This window comes from Lactuca serriola, chromosome 4, assembly GCF_051521515.1.
Source record: "Lactuca serriola cultivar US96UC23 chromosome 4, Lser_US96UC23_V15, whole genome shotgun sequence".
Lineage (NCBI taxonomy): Eukaryota > Viridiplantae > Streptophyta > Magnoliopsida > Asterales > Asteraceae > Lactuca > Lactuca serriola.
The window spans coordinates 275,999,965-276,022,230 of NC_136411.1; positions in this window are offsets into that span (position 1 = coordinate 275,999,965).

Sequence of the window (22,266 nt, forward strand, 5' to 3'; positions counted from 1 at the left end):
AATTTCACCCTTTTGGTTTTATTAAGTTAATTAAATGTATAATTAAAAGAAAGTTAATAAATCCATCATCATTTGGTTTATATTTAATTAAATTAAAAGTGTAATTTATAAAATTAAACCACCTAGTATTTTAAAAGTGTAAAATACACCCTTATACTATGTAAAACACTAAAAGTCTAATATTATATATGTATAACTTAAATGCTAGTCTAACTGTTAGTAAGCCTCGTTCACGAAGTCGATCTATAAGGGGGTATAAGGTTATGGCCTATAAAATGGTTGTTTAATTGGTGTCCACTCTCACCCACCGCTTCCTTGATTGGTGGAGGGTCGTTAGCCGAACAAGTAGGATAGGGCAAACCCTCTCCTCATTAAAAGTATAATGAAAAATAAAGTAGCTAAATGTTTTACAAAATTCCCAATCTTAGTTACTTTAGGCAAAAGTGAATTGATGTAATTCCATGAAATTACACTTTGTACCCTTGCTAAGACGTTAGTGGAGCGTGTGTGGTTAACCGACACACTGATTGGATTCTATGCAAAGGTGGCAAAGGGTGACTCGATGGCTGTCATAGTTCAATGGAGCGTGTGTGGTTAACCAGCACATCGAATAGGTTACTGTAACATTGGGGGCACCATGTATATTTGCATGGTTATTTACACCCTGTTTTGTGATCCTCGGCATCCCAGTCACAAATTGATGTGCATATCGAGATTTAAACATACCATTGAAAAGTTCAATGAATCTCAAAAGATCTAAGAGTTTTCAATACATTTAAAACTTAAATTCCTTTTTCGATTTTCATGGTGGAAAAGTAGTGAATCGTCATTCACTTACCTTCAAATGTTCTGCAAGTTGGATTACGGCATCCCTCTTCCAATTTGTAGGATGTTGTGTTGGATCCTAGCCTTAATATCAAATTTGGGTGTTTTAATAAGGACTCAATCAACTAAAATTGAATTTTCTCCCATTTCATAGATGTCAAAGTCTCACAACTATGGTCTTCCAATCCGTTGGAAAAGGTTTTCCACATGAAGATGATGTTCCACGGTTGGATTGTTGAAATGGAAATCATGCTTCATTTCTCCACCTCCTCCAATAATTCTCCCTGGCCCATGTGTTTATAAACTTGAAAAGTTCAAGGTCACTCAAGCCCTATTGGTAATAAGACACAAAGATGGAAAGTCTGTGTGTACATACGTCTTAAAGATGAAGTCACACATTGACAAGATTGTTAGGTGTCGATGTCACAAGGAAGTTGGTTGTTCAGTGACTTCCTGAATCATATGGTAAGTTGTACCACGACATGACCCTCATTGATTTGACTCATTTGCTTGCTGCTGCTAAATCAGAAATGATTTTGCGCACTGTTCGAGAAAATTTTGTTTGATAGATCAATATCCCAACCTTCTATGGGAAATGGCAACATTGGAAGTCCAGAAAAGTTTTCTCTACTCAAGAGAAAGGCTGAGTCTGAAATAGTCATGTGTACCATTCTAGAAGAATCCATGTGTTTATACTGCCCAAAGAAGGGGCATTGGTTACGAAGCTGGTGTTGGATAAGGTGTCTAAGTCCATAACTTATTTGGTATATACTTGACCCGACCCGGCATGGTCCATTTGGGTTGCATCTCACCCGAACTATTTATGGTTAATTTTATGAGAGTTATACACATATGTTTATTAATATATTATAAGTTATAATATATTAATATGAAGTTATGTTATTTAATTAGTATTAGTCTTAAATTAATTATGAATTAATTTAGAGATTAAAAGGAAGACTAATTAGATTATGGGCTATTGGTTTTATATGGTGTGGGCTAACACTCATTTGTTAATGGGCTAGGCTTATATGGAAGTCCATGCATGATCCATGGAGCTTTTAACCCATGGATCCTTGGAAAGGAAAGGTCATGGGTTATTAGGGTTTCACCCTAACCATGCACACTATATAAGCATGCTTATGGAGCATGAAATGGCAACTAGTGAACTAGTGTGTGTGCGCTTGTGTGTGGCCGAAAATACAAGTATGTATACTCTCTCAAAGTTTTCCAAGAGTTTGTGGTGTTTTGTGATTCCATTTGAGGCATTCACACTATTGGTGCTTGGCCCTCAAACTCCTTAAGAACCAAACTCATCAAAAAGGTATGTAATCTCTTCTAACTCTTTTATGTTGAAATGTTCCCCATGCCATGTTAGACAGGTTATGAACCTTGGAAAATTATTATTTTGCATGTATTTAGACAAACATAGATCCAAGGTTTATTAGGGTTGCATGCACACTTAAGGAAGTGTTAGATTGCTCAAAACCCAACAGTGGTATCAGAGCCTAGGCTTGCTTGTTTGATACTTGATGCAAAAAAAAAAAAAAAAAAAAAAAAAAAAAAAAAAAACAGCATTTCGACTTTTGCTGCTGGAAATGGACTAGAAATATTACCCTAAACTGTTTTGGTGTTTTAAAACTTGTTTTAGTTGGTGTAATGGTTATTCTAATCCATTTACAATAGCATATATCAAAATTCCATGATTTTATGTGTTCATATAATTCTTGAAATTTTTATGATCATGTTCATGTTCTTATGAATTTAGAAGATGATAGGAATTATTTGTTGAATTGTTTAGAATTAATTCTTGGTCATTTATGTGTTTTAATGGAGTCCATAATTTGTCCTCAAGTTATGGATATCCAAAGGTTACTTTTCTTTAACACACATTTAAACACATAAGTTACATAAAATGAAGAGTCTTCATTTTTATGAACCTTTAATTCATAAGTTATGAAATGAAAAGTTTTGGATAGTGGATGTTCATGTTCATATGAGTTTTGTTAGATCATAGGAATTAATTGCAAATTGTTTGTTAGTTAATTCTTGATCTTAATGTGTTTTAATGGAATTCTTAATTTGTCCTCAAGTTATGGAATTCCAAGAGTTTTTCTTTTAAATGTTTTTAAGAAGTTGTAGGTTACATTTTCTTGAAGAGTTTTTCCCATAAATGCTTTTATGGACTTCATAACTTGTCCTCAAGTTGTGGATTTCCAAGAGACTCTTCATTAAAAGCTTTAAAACACTTAATTAAAACTCATAAGTTATGAATATCCAAAAGTTTATGAATTGTTCAAAACTTGCCCTCAAGTTTTGGAATTTGTAAAGTCTCACACAAACTTTAATTCCATACCCTAAAAGTTTTAAAAGTGAAAATTCTACCCTTATACTATTTATAAGATTAATGGTTAATTATTATATATATGTATAAGAACAAGTCGTTTTACCGTTAGTAGGCCTCATTCACGAAGCCGGTCTATAAGGTGGGTATAAGGTTGTTGCCTATAAAATGGCGACTTAATGGGTGTCCACTCTCACCCACCGCTTGCTTGACTGGTGGAGGGTCGTTAGCTGAACGGGTAGGACAATGACTTTAAATTCTCATTAAAAATATAATGATTATTATAAAGTAACTAAATATTTTTTATTTAATTCCTAATCTTAGTTACTTTAGGAAAAATGTGAATTTGGTGCTAGCCCATGGAATTCACACTTTCTACCTTACCAAGTCGTTGGTGGAGCGTGTGTGGTTAACCGGCACACTAACTTGGACTAGTAAGGATCACGAAGGGTGACTTAATGTTTGTCATAGATCAATGGAGCGTGTGTGGTTAACCGACACATTGATTGGGTGATAATATTAAGGGTACCAAGTGAATTGGTATGGTTATTCACACCTTGTTTTGTGATCCTCGGCATCCCAGTCACAAAATTTGAGAGGGCACACTCAAGATTGAAACATGCCATTGAAAAGTTCAATGAATCTCAAAAGATCTAGGAATTTCAAATCCAATTAAAACCTAATAAATTATTTCGTTTTTCATGGTGGAAATTGGTGAATCGTCATTCGCCTACCTTCAAATATTTTATAGCTTGGATTACGGCATCCCTCTTCCAAATTATAAAATATTGTGTTGGGTCCTAGCCTTAATATTTCATATTGGGTGTTATATTAAGGACTTTGAATCAACTAAATTGATTTTCTCCAATTATAGATGTCTGGTTCAGACAATTATGATCTTCCCAAATCTCTTGAAGATGGTGTCCCTCAACATCATGCTTCACTTCCTCCACCTCCTCCAATTATTCTCCCTCACCCACAAGTTCTTGAAAAGTTTAAAGTCACTCAATACCTATTGGTAAGCATAGTCTATGTGTGCTCACATCTTGGAGATAAAGTCACATATTGACAAGCCGGGAGAGTTGGGTGTCAAAGTCTCATGAAAGTTGGATGTTAAATCACTTTCTTAGTAACATAGTGAGTCTCTTTGGGACTACTATGAGACAGACTATGACATGACCCTTAATGATGTTATCTATTTGCTTGGTGTTGTGGAATTAGCAACGATTTGGAACACCAGTAAAGCAAATTTGATTAAAAGAACAACTTCCCAAGTCTTAAATGGACATTGACAATGGTAGCATTGGATATCTAGAAAAGGATTTCTCTTCCCAATGGAAAGGGATCGGCCATAGTCAACTCGGTTGACCAAATGGTAAAGAGAAAGGCTAAGTCTGAGATAGTCTCATGTGCTATTACTAAAGGGTCCATGTGTTTTGTTGCCAAAGGAAGGGGCATTGGTTGCGAAGCTGCCCTATTTACCTGAAAGATCATAAGATTGATCAAGTCAAAAAGTTTGACTCTACTTCGGGTAAAGTCCACTGTCTAACTTTATTAACTTCCTATTTGGAGATTCTTATTACATAATGTGAATGGGTCACATGCTGATGTTTTAAGAATCAAATAGGAAGCTTAAAGTAAGTATATGTTGATTCTGATTGAGAAGGTGGGTTTCGATCGCATGGTTCGGTAATCAGAATTTTGAGTTGTTGCTTAAGAGTTATAATATATTGCTCATGAATATATAACAACAAGGTTTTCATGTGGATTGTAAGGATAAGTTTTTCCGCAAAGTTTTAAAATAAAAGAAAAAAAGGGTTTTAATTTTATTTATTTTAAAAATATCCTTACAATGGCATCTGTGGAAAATTGTTGCTTATATGTTTCCAGTAATAGCAATATTGGAAAGTGGATTTGATTCTTTCATTTGTGGTAGTGTCTGAATTTACCAAATGAAGAAAGTTTTCATCACCCAAGTTTCAATTGGACAGAAACTTGGAATCATACAAGTTGTATTGTATGATGAATGAGAATTTTCATCTTTGAAAATTAAGACTAATTCTTTGATCACATGTATATGTGAGTCAATTGAAGGACTAAGGAATTAGGTACACTGGGTGTGCGCTGGTCAAGGTCCACCACAAAGGTTGATTTGTCATGATTTACTAAAGATTAGTAAATATGATTATACTTATGAGGTTAAGTATAATTCTGTAACATTGGAAAGGTTACAATGTATGACAAAACAAATCAGAAGAATCAAATTAGGCAGAAAGATAAAAGTTTGTCAAATCTGAAAGGATGGGAGAGTACTTTAGTATCATATTTGATGATCATCTTAATGATTATGAAACCATATCACAAATTCGTACTCTAAGGACGTCTTAGTGCATTGTTATGGCTAAGAAGAGAGGTCCTGAATTGTTGGATTGGTTAAAATCAAGAAGATGAGTCATACTTCGTTCCAAAACAATTCTTAGAGTCATACTCCAAGATTGTAACTTTGAGTGACATAAAGGAAGATTTAAAACACTTATCAAATGTAAGAGTAAAATGTTTTCTACTCTTGTACATTTGAGATTGGTAAGTTATGATGTCTTGGATGAGACAAAGACCAACTAAGACCAATTGTGTGAAGTGTTAGTCTTGATAAGAATCTGCACTATCCCTTGAATATTTGTTTTGTCAAGGAATGGTTCTTGACTGGGGAAACTTATATGTCAAGGGGACAGTGGGAGCCTTAAAGATCCTGAAAGAGTTTCAAGATTTAATCAAGAGTAAAGCCTGTAATTTATCACTAACACACGACTTAAGGTTTGCAACCTATCGTGTTGACATAATTCTTATTTCTGTACCTACTTCATATAAGTTGAATTTGGATGTGAGTTATCAGAGTTCAACTTGGAAGCATTGGTGGGCCTTGTGCTACCAAGGTGACAAGAAACTAAGATTGAACAAGTTTAATCCATGTAAGGCTGAATTTGTCACTAATCTTATCTTGTGATTGTGGTTTTGACAAATTCACATGGATAGGAACTCATACACTATAAAATCTAAGTGTCATAAGGTTTCTCTCCGATTCATGAAAATGATGGTGAGGAAACGCTTTCACTAAGTAGATTTTACGTAGATATCAATTGTGTTATTTGCATTTTCAAAAGTCGTTAGTGGAGCGTGTGTGGTTAACCGGCACACTAACATGGACTTGTGAGAAATGGCAAATGTCTAAGCAATTGAGACTATGATTACGGTATCCCTTTTCATAGTTCTGAAAATTGTTTGGACACACATGTGAGCTATCTAAGAAAGGGTGTATGAATCTAAATTTCAGAAGTCCAGCAGATTTCTGGAAATATGTCAGAGCTAGTGGGAGCATAAGTGTTATGCTAATAATCATCATGTTAGTGGGAGCATGCTAATTGTGATTACTATTATTGCAAGCTAGCAATGTTAATTATAGGAAAAACAAAAGTTTCAATTCGTGAAGTTTCAGGGGTTGAAAAGTTGTTTTGCTATAATTAAGGGAGAGGAAATTATACTTTGTTTCAATTCTAAAGCTTAGATTGAGATTTTAATCATATTTAGTCAAGAATATATATATATATATATATATATATATATATATATATATATATATATATGAATTTTATGTTGGAATGGTTCAACTTGAAGAAATTCTATATATATTGCGTTTTCAAGATTCGATTATGATTACGGCATCCCTCTTCATAGTTAAATTTTGAAAACATGGAAAATAAAAAATATTGTAGCAAAAGGCTGGTCTAGTATCATGTCTTTATGTCAAACATCATGAATCGTGTCCCATATGCTTCGGATATAGGATCGATTGCATGTGCTATAATATTCATCCTTTCTAAATTTTCCAAATGCTTAAGGCATTGAGAAGGGAAAAGTCTAGAACTGGATATTACTAAAGTGATTAAGCAATTGTCGAGGATAATCTGAGGTTCGCCAAAGATTGGTTGCTCAGGGAAAGTTGGAAGTATGATGTAAGTTTTCGGAAAGGACCATATTGACATATTCTAAAAAGAAGTAAATCTTGTTCGAAAGTTATCGTCAAAATGGGACTATGGAAATGTCTCCATAGGTGGAAGTTATTCAATCTATGTAAGATTAGAAAACCTTAATGCAAGAAGGATGTTCAAAGCAATGTACTTTGAATATGAGACTTTCGTTCCATAGAAGTTGACCTTCTTTGGAATACTCTGTAATGACTGGTGACAAGGTTTTGGTGACTTTGTGCATAATCATTACAAGAGGAACATTGCATAAAAGTTTAAAATCTAACATTTTTTTGGTAAATGATAGGAATCGGGGATTCTCACATTTACAATAAGGATTTGGGATTGTGAAATGAGTATCAATGGAATCATGTTCAATTGATCTACATCACAGTGTAAGGATCATAGACAAACATAGTGTGCATACTTGGAGTATGGCATAACTATTGTTTAGAAAAACAAAGTGTACATGCTAGGAGCATGGGACGACTGTTGTTTTTATTCAAGTCTTAAGTTGATTGTTTGAAACATTATACAATGAATAATGTGTAATCAATATGGTGATAAATAAAAGGTGGTTCTATTTATATTCAAAAGGGTTCTGAGACCATATTGGATTCGATTATTGTTGTGTTTCACTTTGCATGTGTTGACTTCCAAAATAGCTAGGTTATTCTTTCCAAATGACTAAGTTATTTAAACACTCCACAGTCGTTCATATGTTGGAAGTAGGTATGAATCAAGACTGTCATGAATCGAGTTTGTAGATGGCTAAATGGGTTTAGTCATAGCAATGGTTGCTACAACATTCATGAGTGCTCATAAGTTATGAGTATTGGATTAAACCCACGCTCACTTGTATCACTTCATGGAATTTATCTCGAGTGATCGTGAGACGGTAATATCATATAAATCTTCAAACCTAGAGATATGAGTTGTTACCTATGAGTTGGTTGTGCATTGATTGCATGTAAACACATCAGTAACTTGATGTTATAAAACGTGCCTTTGTGTACAATTCAACAAGTAGTAGAACAAGCATATGAGTCGAAGTTTATCTGTTCCTTCTAGAAATAGAAACGATATCTGGGCCCCTCGATGATTTTGTTGTGACCTATGTACCGGCCGGTCAGAACTAAAATTGATGTGTTCGATTAAGTTCTTTGTCAAACAAATCAGAAATCGGGAAACAAACTGCTGGACAATAAGTACGACGTTGTTCCATGTATTTGATCGGTTGATATCATGAGAACAGAGGAGTATATGATCACTTATCTAAAATGGTGCTTGATAGTTCAACGGAGTTTTCGAGAGCTACGATTGCTGGTTGGTTCCTGAAGTAACATACGCAAATATAGTTATTAGACTTATCCAAGTGGGAGTCTGTTGGATAAGGTGTCTAAGTCCATAACTTATTTAGTATATACTTGACCCGACCCGGCATGGTCCATTTGGGTTGCATCTCACCCGAACTATTTATGGATAATTTTATGAGAGTTATACACATATGTTTATTAATATATTATAAGTTATAATATATTAATATGAAGTTATGTTATTTAATTAGTATTAGTCTTAAATTAATTATGAATTAATTTAGAGATTAAAAGGAAGACTAATTAGATTATGGGCTATTGGTTTTATATGGTGTGGGCTAACACTCATTTGTTAATGGGCTAGGCTTATATGGAAGTCCATGCATGATCCATGGAGCTTTTAACCCATGGATCCTTGGAAAGGAAAGGTCATGGGTTATTAGGGTTTCACCGTAACCATGCACACTATATAAGCATGGTTATGGAGCATGAAATGGCAACTAGTGAACTAGTGTGTGTGTGCTTGTGTGTGGCCGAAAATACAAGTGTGTATACTCTCTCAAGTTTTCCAAGAGTTTGTGGTGTTTTGTGATTCCATTTGAGGCATTCACACTATTGGTGGTTGGCCCTCAAACTCCTTAAGAACCAAACTCATCAAAAAGGTATGTAATATCTTCTAACTCTTTTATGTTGAAATGTTCCCCATGCCATGTTAGACAGGTTATGAATCTTGGAAAATTATTATTTTGCATGTATTTAGACAAACATAGATCCAAGGTTTATTAGGGTTGCATGCACACTTAGGAAGTGTTAGATTGCTCAAAACCCAACAGCTGGCCTCACTACCTAAAAGATCTAAGAGATGGTAGAGTTAAGATGTATGACTATGGTTTATGTAAAATCCACTATCTAACTCCATTAAGTTCCTATTTGGAGATTCTTAATACATGATGTGATAAGATTACATTTCGATGTTTTGAAGGATTGAAGAAAAAAGGAAGCTTAAAGGAAGGAGCGAGTTGGGTCTGATCGCGAAGAAATGGATTACGATCGCATGGATTCGATGATCGGATTTTTGAGCTACTGCTTAGAGTTATGGTAGATTGCTTAGGAATATGTAATAGCATAGTTTTCATTTACATTGCAAGGATATATATTTTTCCGCAATAAAATAAATTTCGATTTTGTCTTATTTATATTTCCTTGTAATGTCAATTGTGAAAATTGATGTTTGTGTGTTTCTATTATAAGCAATATAAAGTGGATGTGATTCTTAGTTATGTTATTTTCTAAGTAAGGAAAGATTCCCATCACCCAAGTTTCAATTAGACAGAAGCATGGAATCATATCATTTGAATCATGTGATGTATGGAAATCTTGGTACTTAGAAATTTTAAGGCTAATTCCTTGACAAAGAGTCAAGTGAAGGACTAGGAGATCGAGTTCACAATGTTGTGCACTAGTCAAGTCCACCATAAATAACAACAAGATTATTCGTCATGATTTACTAAAAGTCTAGTAAACATGATTATGCTTACAAGATTAAGTGTAATTCTGAATCATTGAAAAGTTTCAATGAATGGCAGAACGAATAAGAAGAATCAATTAGGCAAACAGATAAAAGTTTCTCTAATCTAAGAATATATCATGTGTTATGATCATCTTAAGAACCATATTACAATTCATCCTCTAAGGACACCTTAGTGCACTAAGTATGGCTAAGAATAGGAGTCGGGAATTGTCAAAATGGATTAAGTCAATAAGATGAATCGTACTTCATTCCAAGATCAAGTCTTAGAGATAAACTCCAAGATTGTGACTTGAGTGATAAAATCTTAAGTAGGAATGTGCTTAGTTTTCACATTTTGGTGAGTTAGGATGTCTAGAATAAGACAAAGACCAACTAGTACCAAATTGTGTGTAGGTTTTGTCTTGATAAAGACACACACTAACTCTTGAATATTTGTTTTGTCAAGGAATGTTTCTTGACAAGAGAATATTATATGTCAAGAGGTCAGTGGGAGTTTAAATGATCTTGAATAGGTTCAAGAACTAATCAAGAGTAAACCTATTATTAAACACTAGCACATTGTTTGAGGTTTCTAACCTATCGTGTTGATAGATTTTTATTTCTGTGCCATTCGAGTTTGGTCAACTATGCATGTGAGTTCTATGAGTTCTCAATGGATTGCATAGGGGTAAGGCACCTTGTTCAATGGAATGTACATTAAAATGAAGGGGTGGGCTGCTAAATAACTTGGAAGAAATGATGGGACCCTTCACGAATGAACATGTTCTGTCCATAAGAGTTTGGATTTGTCACTAGCATTATCTTGTGATTATGGTTATAACAAATTCACATGGATAAGGGCACATACACAATAAAATGTAAGTGTCATAAGGTTTCTCTCTTCATGAAAATGATTGTGAGGAAACGCTTTCACTAAGAGAGATTTTGAAGATAGCATTATGTAATTTGGGTTTCTCAAATTCAATTATGATTACGACATCCCTCTTCATAGTTCGAATTGTAGGAAATGGCAAAAGTGTCTAAACATTTTATACTTATTGCTACAAGTTCTAGAATCGTTTAGACACACACATGAGTTATCTAAGAAAAGGTTTATGAGGTTGAGAAGCTTAGATAAAGTCTTATCGAAGCATCTTAGTATTAGAAATATGAACTTAAGAAACTCAATAAGCATTGTTTTCTAGACGTTCAACTGTTTTGTGAATACATGTCAAAGCTAGTGGGAGCATAAGTGTTATACTGGTATGAATATAATCAACATGTTAATGGGAGCATGATAATTATGGTAAGTTGCAAGTTAGCAATATTAATTATAGAAAACAAGTGTTTTAACTGGCAAAGTTACAAGGGTTGAAAAGTTGTTTTGCTATAATTAAGGGAGAGAATATTGTACTTCGTTTCGAAATCTAACAGCTTAGATCGAGAAATTTTAATCAAATTTAGTAAATTATATGAATTACATTCTCAAAATTCGATTATGATTACGACATCCCTTTTCTTAAATTGAGTTTTGAGAACATGGCAAATAGAAATATTATGGCAAAAGGCTGATAAATTATCACGTCTTTATGTAAGACATTATGCTTCGTGTTCCATACGCTTCGAGTATAGGATCGATCGCATATGTTGTAATAATTGACTGTTCTAAAATTTTCCAAATGCCTAGAGCATTAAGAGGGAAAAAGGACTAGAACCGGACATGACTAAGTTTATTAAACAACTATCAAAGGACAATCTAAGATTCGCCAAGGGTTGGTTGCTTCTGAATAGTTGGAAGTATAGTAGTTGATGGACCATACTGACATTATTATTACAAGATTTGATAATGAGTTGTCATATGGCAAATGTGGAAATGTTTCCATATTGGGAGTTGGACGTTAAGAATCTATATGTCTAGATTAGAAACTTTTATGCAGAAGGATATTCGAAGGAATGTACCTTGAATATAAGACTTCGTATCTATGGAATTGTCTTGCAACAATCTCCAATAGAGGACTTTGTAATTTCATTCGCAATAGTCTTTGTGACGTTAGTGCAGTGACACTACGAAAGGATCGTTGCAGAAAACATTAGAATATAACATATTCTACAAGTGGAAAGAATTTGATATTCTTACACTTGTGATAAGGATTGGGAGTTGTGAAATGAGTATGATTGGAAATGTGTTCATTTGATCTATTTCACAAAATAAGGACCATAGGTAAACATTGTGTGCATGCTAAGAGCATGGGAAAATTGTAGTAATAATTCAAGTAATAAGTAAATTAACCGAAACAACAAATAATGATTAATTGATATGGTGATAAATAAAAGGTAGTTTATTTATACTCAAAGGTTTGGGACCATATAGGATTAGTATTATTCTTGTGTATCACTTTGCATGTTTTGACTTCCTGAATAATTATTTATTTCAGAATGATCAAACTATTTGAATGGTCCACAGTCATTCATATGTTGGGAGTAGCTATGAATGAAGACTGTCATGAATTGGTTTGTAGATTGTCTAAAGTGTATTATATATAGTAAAGGTTTGCTGCAACGTTCATGAGTGTTTATGAATACGATTTTGAGCATTGGATTAAACCTACGCTCACTTGGATCGCATCATGGATTTTTTCACGAGTGATTGGTGAGACGATAATATCTTATATTCTTGAAACCAAGATGTGTGAGTAGTATCTTGCGAATCGGTTACACATTGATAATATGTAAACGCACCAGTAACTTGGTGTTATAAAACATATTGTTGTGTGTGATTTGGTGAGTGAGTGCAAACAAGCATTGAGTCGAAGTTTATCCATTCCTTTTACCCAAACTGGGATAAAAGTGATATCTGTGGGCCCCACGATGATTTAGTGATGACAAACGTAAATGCTCGGTCGGGCTAGGGCTAATTTGATTTGTTCAATTAGTCAGTCGTCGTAAATCGGAAATCGGGAAACAACACATAGACTGAGTGAATGATTTCAATCCATGTCTCACGTCTATACGATATCTAGAATGGAGGAATATATTATCCCTTATCTAAAGGATAGGTTACTGATAAGATCAGAGTTCGACAACGTCTTTGAGAGCTACGATTGCCAATCGGGTTGTACTTGTATTTATGGTTACTAGACTTATCCAAGTGGGAGACTGTTAAATTAGTGTCTAAGCCCGTAACCATATTTGGTAAGTACTTGACCTGATTGTGCATGGCCCTTTTGGGTTGCCTTAAAACCTGACAATGGAATAGGATAAATGTTGGAGAGAGAATAATGATTTATTAATTTATTACTTGGTTAATAAATTAATTTGAAATCAAGATAAATGATTTATTAATGTATTAAGGATATAATATATTTATTAGAAATCATATTCTTTAATTAATATTTAATCAGAAATTAATTTGGAATTAATTTTAGGATTAAAGGAATTCATTGAAACTGCATGGACTAAAGGTGACAATGTTCAAAAGTTGAGCATTGAAGCATTCTAGAACCTCCCTTAGAGGTGGGGAACGAAATCTAGAGTGTCCTAGGGTTTCCTTGGGCTCTATTGGTGCCTTGGAAGACTTAGGGAGGAAGTTAAGGGATCAGGGTTATCTAAGATACACCTGCCTTATCCTAAACCTTCCTTATCACCTATATAAACCACTATAGGTTTCGATTTCGTCTAAGGCTCTCCAAGAGTGACTTTGAGCCGAATTTTCCACTTCCCTTCTCTCTCCATAGTAATCCTTGGTTTCTAGGTTTGTTTGTGAGCCATTAGAGGTGCGACACTTGTGGGCTTGCTTTCAAAGACAAGAAGATTCAAGATTTAAGTTGTTATTACAATATAACAACAAGAGGTATGTATTTCATCTTTCTTTTTGAATTTCGAAATCCCTAGAAGCTCGTTAGGGTTCTTCACATGTTCATAATGTTGTATAACTAATAGTGATAACATAGATCCATCTCTAGGGTTGCATGTACACATATGGTTGTTTGTATAAAACCCAACACATTTAACCTCTATTTGAGAGCTCATAAATAAAGGATACTCCCTCTTGCCCGTGGATGTAGGTCACTTTGACCGAACCACATAAATATTGTGTCTTTGTGTGCTTTTGGTTTTGTGTGTTATCCACATTACTTCCTATCAAGGGTTATCAGAGCTTTGCAAGTGGCATCAAATCTATTTGGATTCTTAGCAACTGTCGTCTAGTTTCCCTAGTAGTAGCCTTTTTTCGTTAATAGGGCTTATACTGCTTAAATGCGGCTGGAGATTCTTCCAATGTCCTGATATGTTATGGGTTAGAGCCTTAAAGGTTGTTTATGGTACAGGTGGTAGATATGCATCACTGTTTCCTTTAGGCTCCTATAGAAGTCCTTGGAATGGGATTATTTGTTGGATCTATATGCTCAAGAATCATTTTAGAATGATGTTTTCCAGTAACATTTGATCCTATAAGGTCATGCCTTTAGCAAGTTGGAACATATTGAATATTTATTATCAATTTGATTATTAATAAATAAATTCAAATCTTGTAATTAAATAAGGAATAATTATTATTTACGTAAATAATATTTTCTAGCAGTGAAAAACAACTTGTAACTCATAATGTATAATTTATACGTTGTGTACATCTTTTCGCACCCTTTGAAGTCAGTTTTTATAAAGCCAATTCATATAAATAAAAGGTACATATGCTAGTGTATTATAAGGGGCGAAACAGAACCATGCTTTGACCTTTAGAGATCAAACTCGTAACTTTCTCTTCAAAGAGGGAGGTTGCCTAGGAAGAAACCTGTTATGCATACAATACTTCTTCCTTTAGCCCATACTTTCATTTAATGAGGGATGATTCTTACTACATGCATGTAACTATAAAAGGAAAGGCTTAACTAGCTTATTTAGTGTCTTGAACTTTCTCTATAGAAAATATTTTCTTTCTTTTCTCTCTAGCAGAACTGTAGCTTCTACTCTATCCCACTTCTTCATCCCTTTTGAAGCTTGTTGAAGAATTTATGCTTAGAAGTACTTTTGCTTCAGTACTTAATTGTATTAAACACTAAAAGGCTTAAGGAATACTTCATACAAGAAGGAAACTAGCATTCCATGAGCCTTACTCTTGTTTGTGGATACATTATAGATAAGCTATATCCTTGAGTTATTGCCATCAACATCAACTCTCCAAATCCAAGTGGGATCAAAGGCTCCAAATGGTGTCTTCTTAATATCCTTATGTTGTTATAATATTTCTAGTTAATGTAATTGTCTAAAAATAAACTAGTTATTTTTTAGAGTCTTTCGTTCAAAAAGGTCACTTTTAGCTTTTCAAAACCCAACAATGCCATCAAAGCTTCTTTTTTTACATGTTAGAAAGATTTATTTAAGTTTTTAACAACTTTTGGTTTTGGAAAATATGTTTGGTATTTCTTTTGGAAAAGAAATCACCAAAAATATTTTCTAAGACAACTTGTTATTTATTTATTTATTTTTATTAATAATTGTTATTTTATGCAATTAAGTTTTTCATGCATTTGGTAGTATAAAAGTGGAATTAGAAAGTGTTCTTTTTGTATACGTCATATGATGTTGTGTATAGCCATTAGGACCATTATGTTGTGTTGGTTGATTATATATTTTATTCATAAGATGTATTAGATAGATAAATATTTTTTTCATCTGTTTATTTTGTCTATAATAAATTAGTTAGCCTAGTCGTATTCTTTTTCGAAATATAACAACTTGAAAAAATGACCACTTTGAAGATGACTTAACCACTAGAGACAATAATCCCGACATTGAGCTTCTACTCTTGGTTTTGAGTCTAATTGTTGCCGTAAAGGTTTAAGTGTCACAACCTCTACAACACATGCTTCCTTGAAGTTCTTTTTGCATGCAAAAATTGTATTGGAAGTGGGAGCTTGAAGACCTTTTTAAGTTTCCCTTAATTCCTTAGGAATAACTTAATAAGTCTTTATTGGCTCACAAAAATTATTAATAGAAAAGGGTTTGGTTTAAACACTTTTAATGCATGTTGGTGATGTTTATTTTTATGTTGTTATATGTTATGTTTTAAGTATGAAATGATTTTTACATGTTAAATAATATTTTATCATAAAATAACATCACTTGGAGTTTGAGTAATAAATATTTAAAAGATAACATAAGATGTTTATAAATGAGTTTTTATTAAAGTGTTTTAAAACATTTAAAATTGAGTTTTTAAAATAGTTTTTATTGTATAGCTTTTAATAACCAAGTTTAAAATATTTAAAATGGGTTGGAATGTGCTTTAAACTAAATCTAAACTCCATGTATTTTAAAATAAATAATATTTTTATTAAAAAAACTAAAAGTCGGTTTGTGCTATGACTTTGTGAAAGGATCGTTGCGTAAAATGTTAGAATCTAGCATATTCTAGTAGTGACAAGAACCTTGTGTTCTTACACTAACAATGGGGATTAATGAAGTGTGAAATGAGCATCATTGAAAAGGTTTATTTCACAAAGCATAGACCATAGGAAACAAAGTGTGCATGCTTAGAGCATGGGACAATTGTTGTTGTAATTCAAGTAATGAGTTGATTATCCGAAACATTAAATGATAAATAATGAGTAATCAATATGGTGGATAAATAGATGTGTTTTATTTATTCTCACAAGTTTGGGGCCATATAGTATTAAGCATTATTGGTATGTTTCAGTTTGCATGTTTTGACTTCCCGAATAACTAGGTTATTCAAACATCCACAGTCGGTCATACGTTGGAAGTAAGTATGTAGGAAGATTGTCATGAATCTGTCTGTAGATTGTCTGAAGTGTTTAGACATAGCACAAGTTTGCTGCATAGTTCATGAGTGCTTTGATAAGATTAGAGTATTGGATTAAACCCACGCTCACTTGGATCACTTCATGGATTTATCACGAGTGATTAGTGAGACGATAATATTGTATATTCTTCAAACCGAGACATGTGAGTTGTTATTTGTTGGTCGGTTGCACATTGATAATAAGTAAACACACCAGTAACTTGGTGTTATAAAACTTATTGTTGTGTGTAATTCGATCAGTAAATGCAAGCGAGCATTTGAGTCGAAGTTTATCCATTCCTTTTACCCAAAGTGGGATAAAAGCGATATATGTGGGCCTCTCGATGATTTAGTGATGACACCTAAGCGCTTGGCCAAGCCGGGACTAAGTTGATGTGTTCAATTGTAGTCTGTTGTCAGTCGTCATAAATCGGAAGTCGGGAAACCGTATAGAGAGAATGATTAAAATTCATGTATTATGTCTATACGATATCTTGAGAATGGAGGAATATATGATCCCTTATCTAGAGGACACGCTATCTGATAAGATCAGAGTTGACAGCGGCTTTTGAAAGCTACGATTGCTGATCAAGTTCTGAAGTCATACGGAAAATAGTTATTAGACTTATCCAAGTGGGAGACTGTTGGATTAGTGTCTAAGTCCATAACTATTTTGGTATGTACTTGACCCGGTTATGAGCATGGTCCTTTTGGGTTGCCTTCACCATAGCAATATGTAGGATGATTTAAGGAGAGAAAGGTTTAAATATGATTTATTAATATATTATGAGAATAATATATTAAAGGAGAAATCATATTGTTTAATTAGTATTAGTCAAGAATTAATTGATAATTAATTTTGTGGCTAAAAGAGATTAATTAAATTTAGGGGACTGGACTGCAATTATTGGATAATTGAGTTATTGGGCTAAGGAATGCTAAAGGAATAAGGGGTGAACGAAATTATGATGGAAGCCCATCATATTTTCGTCCATAGCCTTATCCAGAAGGTTCCATGGGTTGCTTAGAGTTTAAGCTGTCCATTAGGGTTTTCACTGAAACCCTAGCAGCCCACACAAGTATATAAAGGACCCCTTAGGCCCCAAAAACGTGTGGAACTAATTCTCTAGGGTTTCTAGTCGTTTTGGGGCAGCCTCCTTTCTTCTCCTCTTCATCCAATTTGTATATGGTGTTTGTGACTCCGTTAGAGGTGCAGCACTTAAGGCACTAAGCTTTTAAAGCCAATCCAAGCAAGGAATTGATTGTTATTGCTATATAACAATCAAAGGTAATTCTCTAAACCCTAATTCAGTTTATAACATGTTAGATCTAAGTTTATTAGTCTTGGACTCAAAGCATGTATAATAGAGAAACCTAGATCCAAGCATTAGGGTTTGTATGAGCACATAGGATTGTTCTTATGCCTAAAACCCATCAACAAGTTCATAAAGTCGTAAGATTTTGATTATTAAAAAGATATTTAAAATTGTGATTTTGAAACTCATCTAAAACTCTAAGTCTTAATTATAAAATGAAGTTTTATTAGAAGACTATAATCGCTTCTTAAAGCGCTCTACCACTAAACCTTAAATCCAAGATATTTGTTTAAAACTAATTGCATGTAACGGTTAGTAAAATGAAGTTTTATTTAGAACTTAAAGAACATTATACAATATATATGATTTTTACAAAAGGTACCAAAATTATTGGATGAATGCAACATTCATGAGACCATTTTTTATAAATATATTTGTAAAACATATATAAAACATTTTCAAAAAAATACAATTCAATTTCGTCCTTTTGAAGAACACTCACACATCGTTTGCACGATCTAGATGACACAACATTACCTAGTCATTAGGATTTTTTTCTTTTGATGTTCGAGGTAGTTTTTGTACTTTCTAGTGCTAGATGGCTCACCTAGTCACTAGTTAGTTACAATGCTAAAAGTTTTTTCAAGTAGGACTTGATTGGGAATCTTGTGTGATAAAGGTCATGTAAGCATGAGAGGCTTGATGAATAGATGAGATCAAACATGCAAAGTTAAACAATAGTTGTTAGGATCCCATTATCTAGGAATTACATTTTTGATAGAATTGGTAATCGCTACCCAATGAGTTGGATTAAGTGCATAGGGTAATCCTAGAATTTAATAAATTAATGTTTTAAAAATAATTGAATGTTCTCGTAAGCCCAAGAATCTTTATTGAATGATATTGTTAATGACAACATATGATCCAATAGGTCCACACATTGTAGCATGTTACTACTAATTGATTATTTATTAGTATAATTTGTTTTTTAATAAATATTATTAACACTTGTATTTATTTGGAAAAATATTATTTTATGAAAATAATATTTTCCTATTTTCCAACATACTAAGAATTGTTGTTTCTAGTAAATAATAATAAACAGGAAAAAACTAGCTAAATATCATTAGGTATCTATAACACCCGTTCCTCAGGTGCATTTCTTTATGATTTTAAATTATATATTTTTTGGGAAATAAGAGTCTACGTAGGGCGTAGATTGTGAATCACGCATGGTGAAATTCATTAAACTCTTGCAAGGGTATTATTCCCTCCGTAGGGTGTAATCTAGGTTACGCAGGGTGTAGTGACGCAGAGTGTAAACCCTAATCATCGGGGGTTGTAAGCCCTTATTATGGACCTTAACACCCTTAGACCTTTTTTATGACCAACCTCAATCCCCTTTAGCCCCCATCTTGAAACCCTAATCCCTTGGAGAGAGTTTTGGAGCTTGAGAGTGATTCTTGGAGCATTTTGATTGTGAAGGAAGGCTATTGTTAAAGTTTTGGTGTACTCAAACTTGTGGATCCAGATCTTGTATCCCCTTATCTATCTTTAGAAGGTATAAAGTTCAAACCTTGATGAATGCTTTGTTCGATCTTGCTAGTTTATGAGTTTATGTCCTCTTTGTCCGATATTCTTAGTCTTATTGGGTATTAACTACTCCAAACCTTGTGAGTAGCATTTCTAGACGTTTTGGATCATATTAAGTCATAAAAATGCAATCTTGGCCCCTTCCTTCCATCAATGCATGAGATTTGAGACATTAGATGTAGTAAATAGTTATGGTTTTGGATTTGCGTTCTCTTTAGCCATACAAAGGCATAAAGTTCTAGACGTTATGATTTAAAATGTTCATTAGGGTTAGATCTAAGCTTTGAGTGAAAGATCTTAATGTATCAAGTGAATAAAATGAGGATTGGAGAAAAGTAATGTACACGAGGCATAATCTAGGCTACACCTAGCGTAACCTGATTTCCACCCGTTTCTGGTTAAGGCTTTATGCCCTGCGTAGAGTTTGGTGTACACCATGCATACGTCAATAGAAGGTTGACTGTTGACTTTTTGACGAGTTTGACTATTGGTGAACTTTGAAGGGTTGAGGACTTGGAAGGGAAAAATGGTCTTTTGACTAAATAAGGATTAGTCTTAGTATTTAGACTTGTTAAGTTGAGGTAATTACCTTAATTGTTAATTAGGGTTATTTTTGGATATGATTAGTAGGGGGAGTGTGGTACGGATAGTTCGACTGTGAGGTATCAGTGTTCTGTGAGAGGTGAGGCTTCTCACTTTATTTCCTATGTTATAGTATGTATGCTTGCTAACCAACTGGGTCTTACTTGATATTGCTATTATGTGCTATTCAGAGTTGCTGATAACTCCCGGTCATGTTGTTAGCTCAATGAGATTGTTGATAGTCTCCAGGGTTGCTGACATCACCGGGAATGCAGTTATCCCACTGACACTGTTCATAGTGTCAAGGGTTGCTGATAACCCACTGGATGTGTTGTTAGCCCATTGGGATTGCTAATAATCCACAGGGTTGCCGATAACTTATATTTGTTTATTTTATGCAAGGTTGTATGTGATATTCTGGGATACTCACTAAGCATTGTGCTTACAGTTGTTGATGAAATATTTTTCAGGTACTTCAGATTATCACGGGAAGGTGAAGGCTTAATTATACACATTCACTTGTAGTTTTGTGTTTCAACATATTTTGACACTATGATATTTTTTGATGACTATATTTGACACTTATGTTTACTTGATGTGAGTTTTATAAACAATGTTTTATCTAAAATAAAAATGAAAAATTTGGTTTGAAAAATGGGATGTTACAAATGATGGGTTTTGAGCGTTCTAACACTCCTATGGTGTACATGCTACCCTAGAAACCTTGGATCAATGTTTTATTTAATATTCATGCAAATTTGATTTTCCCAAGGTTCTCATCCTTACTAGCATGGCATGCGGTACTTGTAATATAAAAACTAGTAGAATAACATACCTTTATTGTAGCGTGGATTCCTTAAGAACTTGTGAGCCTAGCATCCCAAATGTGATTCCTCAAATGTTTCGCACAACACCACAACTCTTGGAATAACTTAGAGAAGAACACTTTCACTCAAAATCGGCTAGCCCTCCTGGTTCTTGTCTTAGTGCCGATTTTGCTCCATATGAGGTTGCTTATATAGTGTGTCACATGTAGGGTTACACCATGTAAACCCTAATGTGCATGGCTTTTCATTTTCCCCATGATCCATGAGTTTTAACCTCCATGGAGCACCCAATGGGTCCTAGCCCAATCTAGTGAATCATGGACCATAAGCCCACTATATAAGAATGAATGATTTAAAAATCAATCCCCATATATTTAATTAGTCTCTTTTTTATCACAAAATAAAATCCAAATTAATTCTTGATCAATACTAATTAAATAATATGATTTCATATTAATATATTAGAACTTATAATATATTAATAAACCATATGTGTCCTTATTCTCATTTTGTTTATCCAATTGTTATGATGCCATGCAAGCCAAATGGACCATGTCATATCGAGTCAAGTACATACTAAATATAGTTATGGACTTAGACACCTTATCCAACAGTCTCCCACTTAGATAAGTCTAATAACTATAGTTATATGTATGACTTCAAGAACCAACTAGCAATCATAGATCTTTCAAAGTCTCATGGAATTAAGATGATGCGCCATTTCAGATAAGTGATCATATAATCCATTACTCTAGATATCAGCTGGACAAATACGTGGAACAATATCGTACTTATTGTCCAGCAGTTTGTTTCCTAATTTCCGATTTCTTTGACATAGAACTAAACTGAACACATCAACTAGGTTCTGATCGGGCCCGGTACATAGGTCAAAAGAAAATCATCGAGGGGCCTAGATATCGCTTCTAATCCTCCAAGTACTAGAAGGAACAGATAAACTTCGTCTTATATGCTTGTACTAACTACTTGTTGAATCATACACAAAAGCACGTTTTATAACATCGAGTTACCAATGCATTTTCATACAATCAATGCACAACCAACTCATATCTCTAGGTTTGAATACATATATGATATTATCGTCTCACGATCACTCGAGATAAATTACATGAAG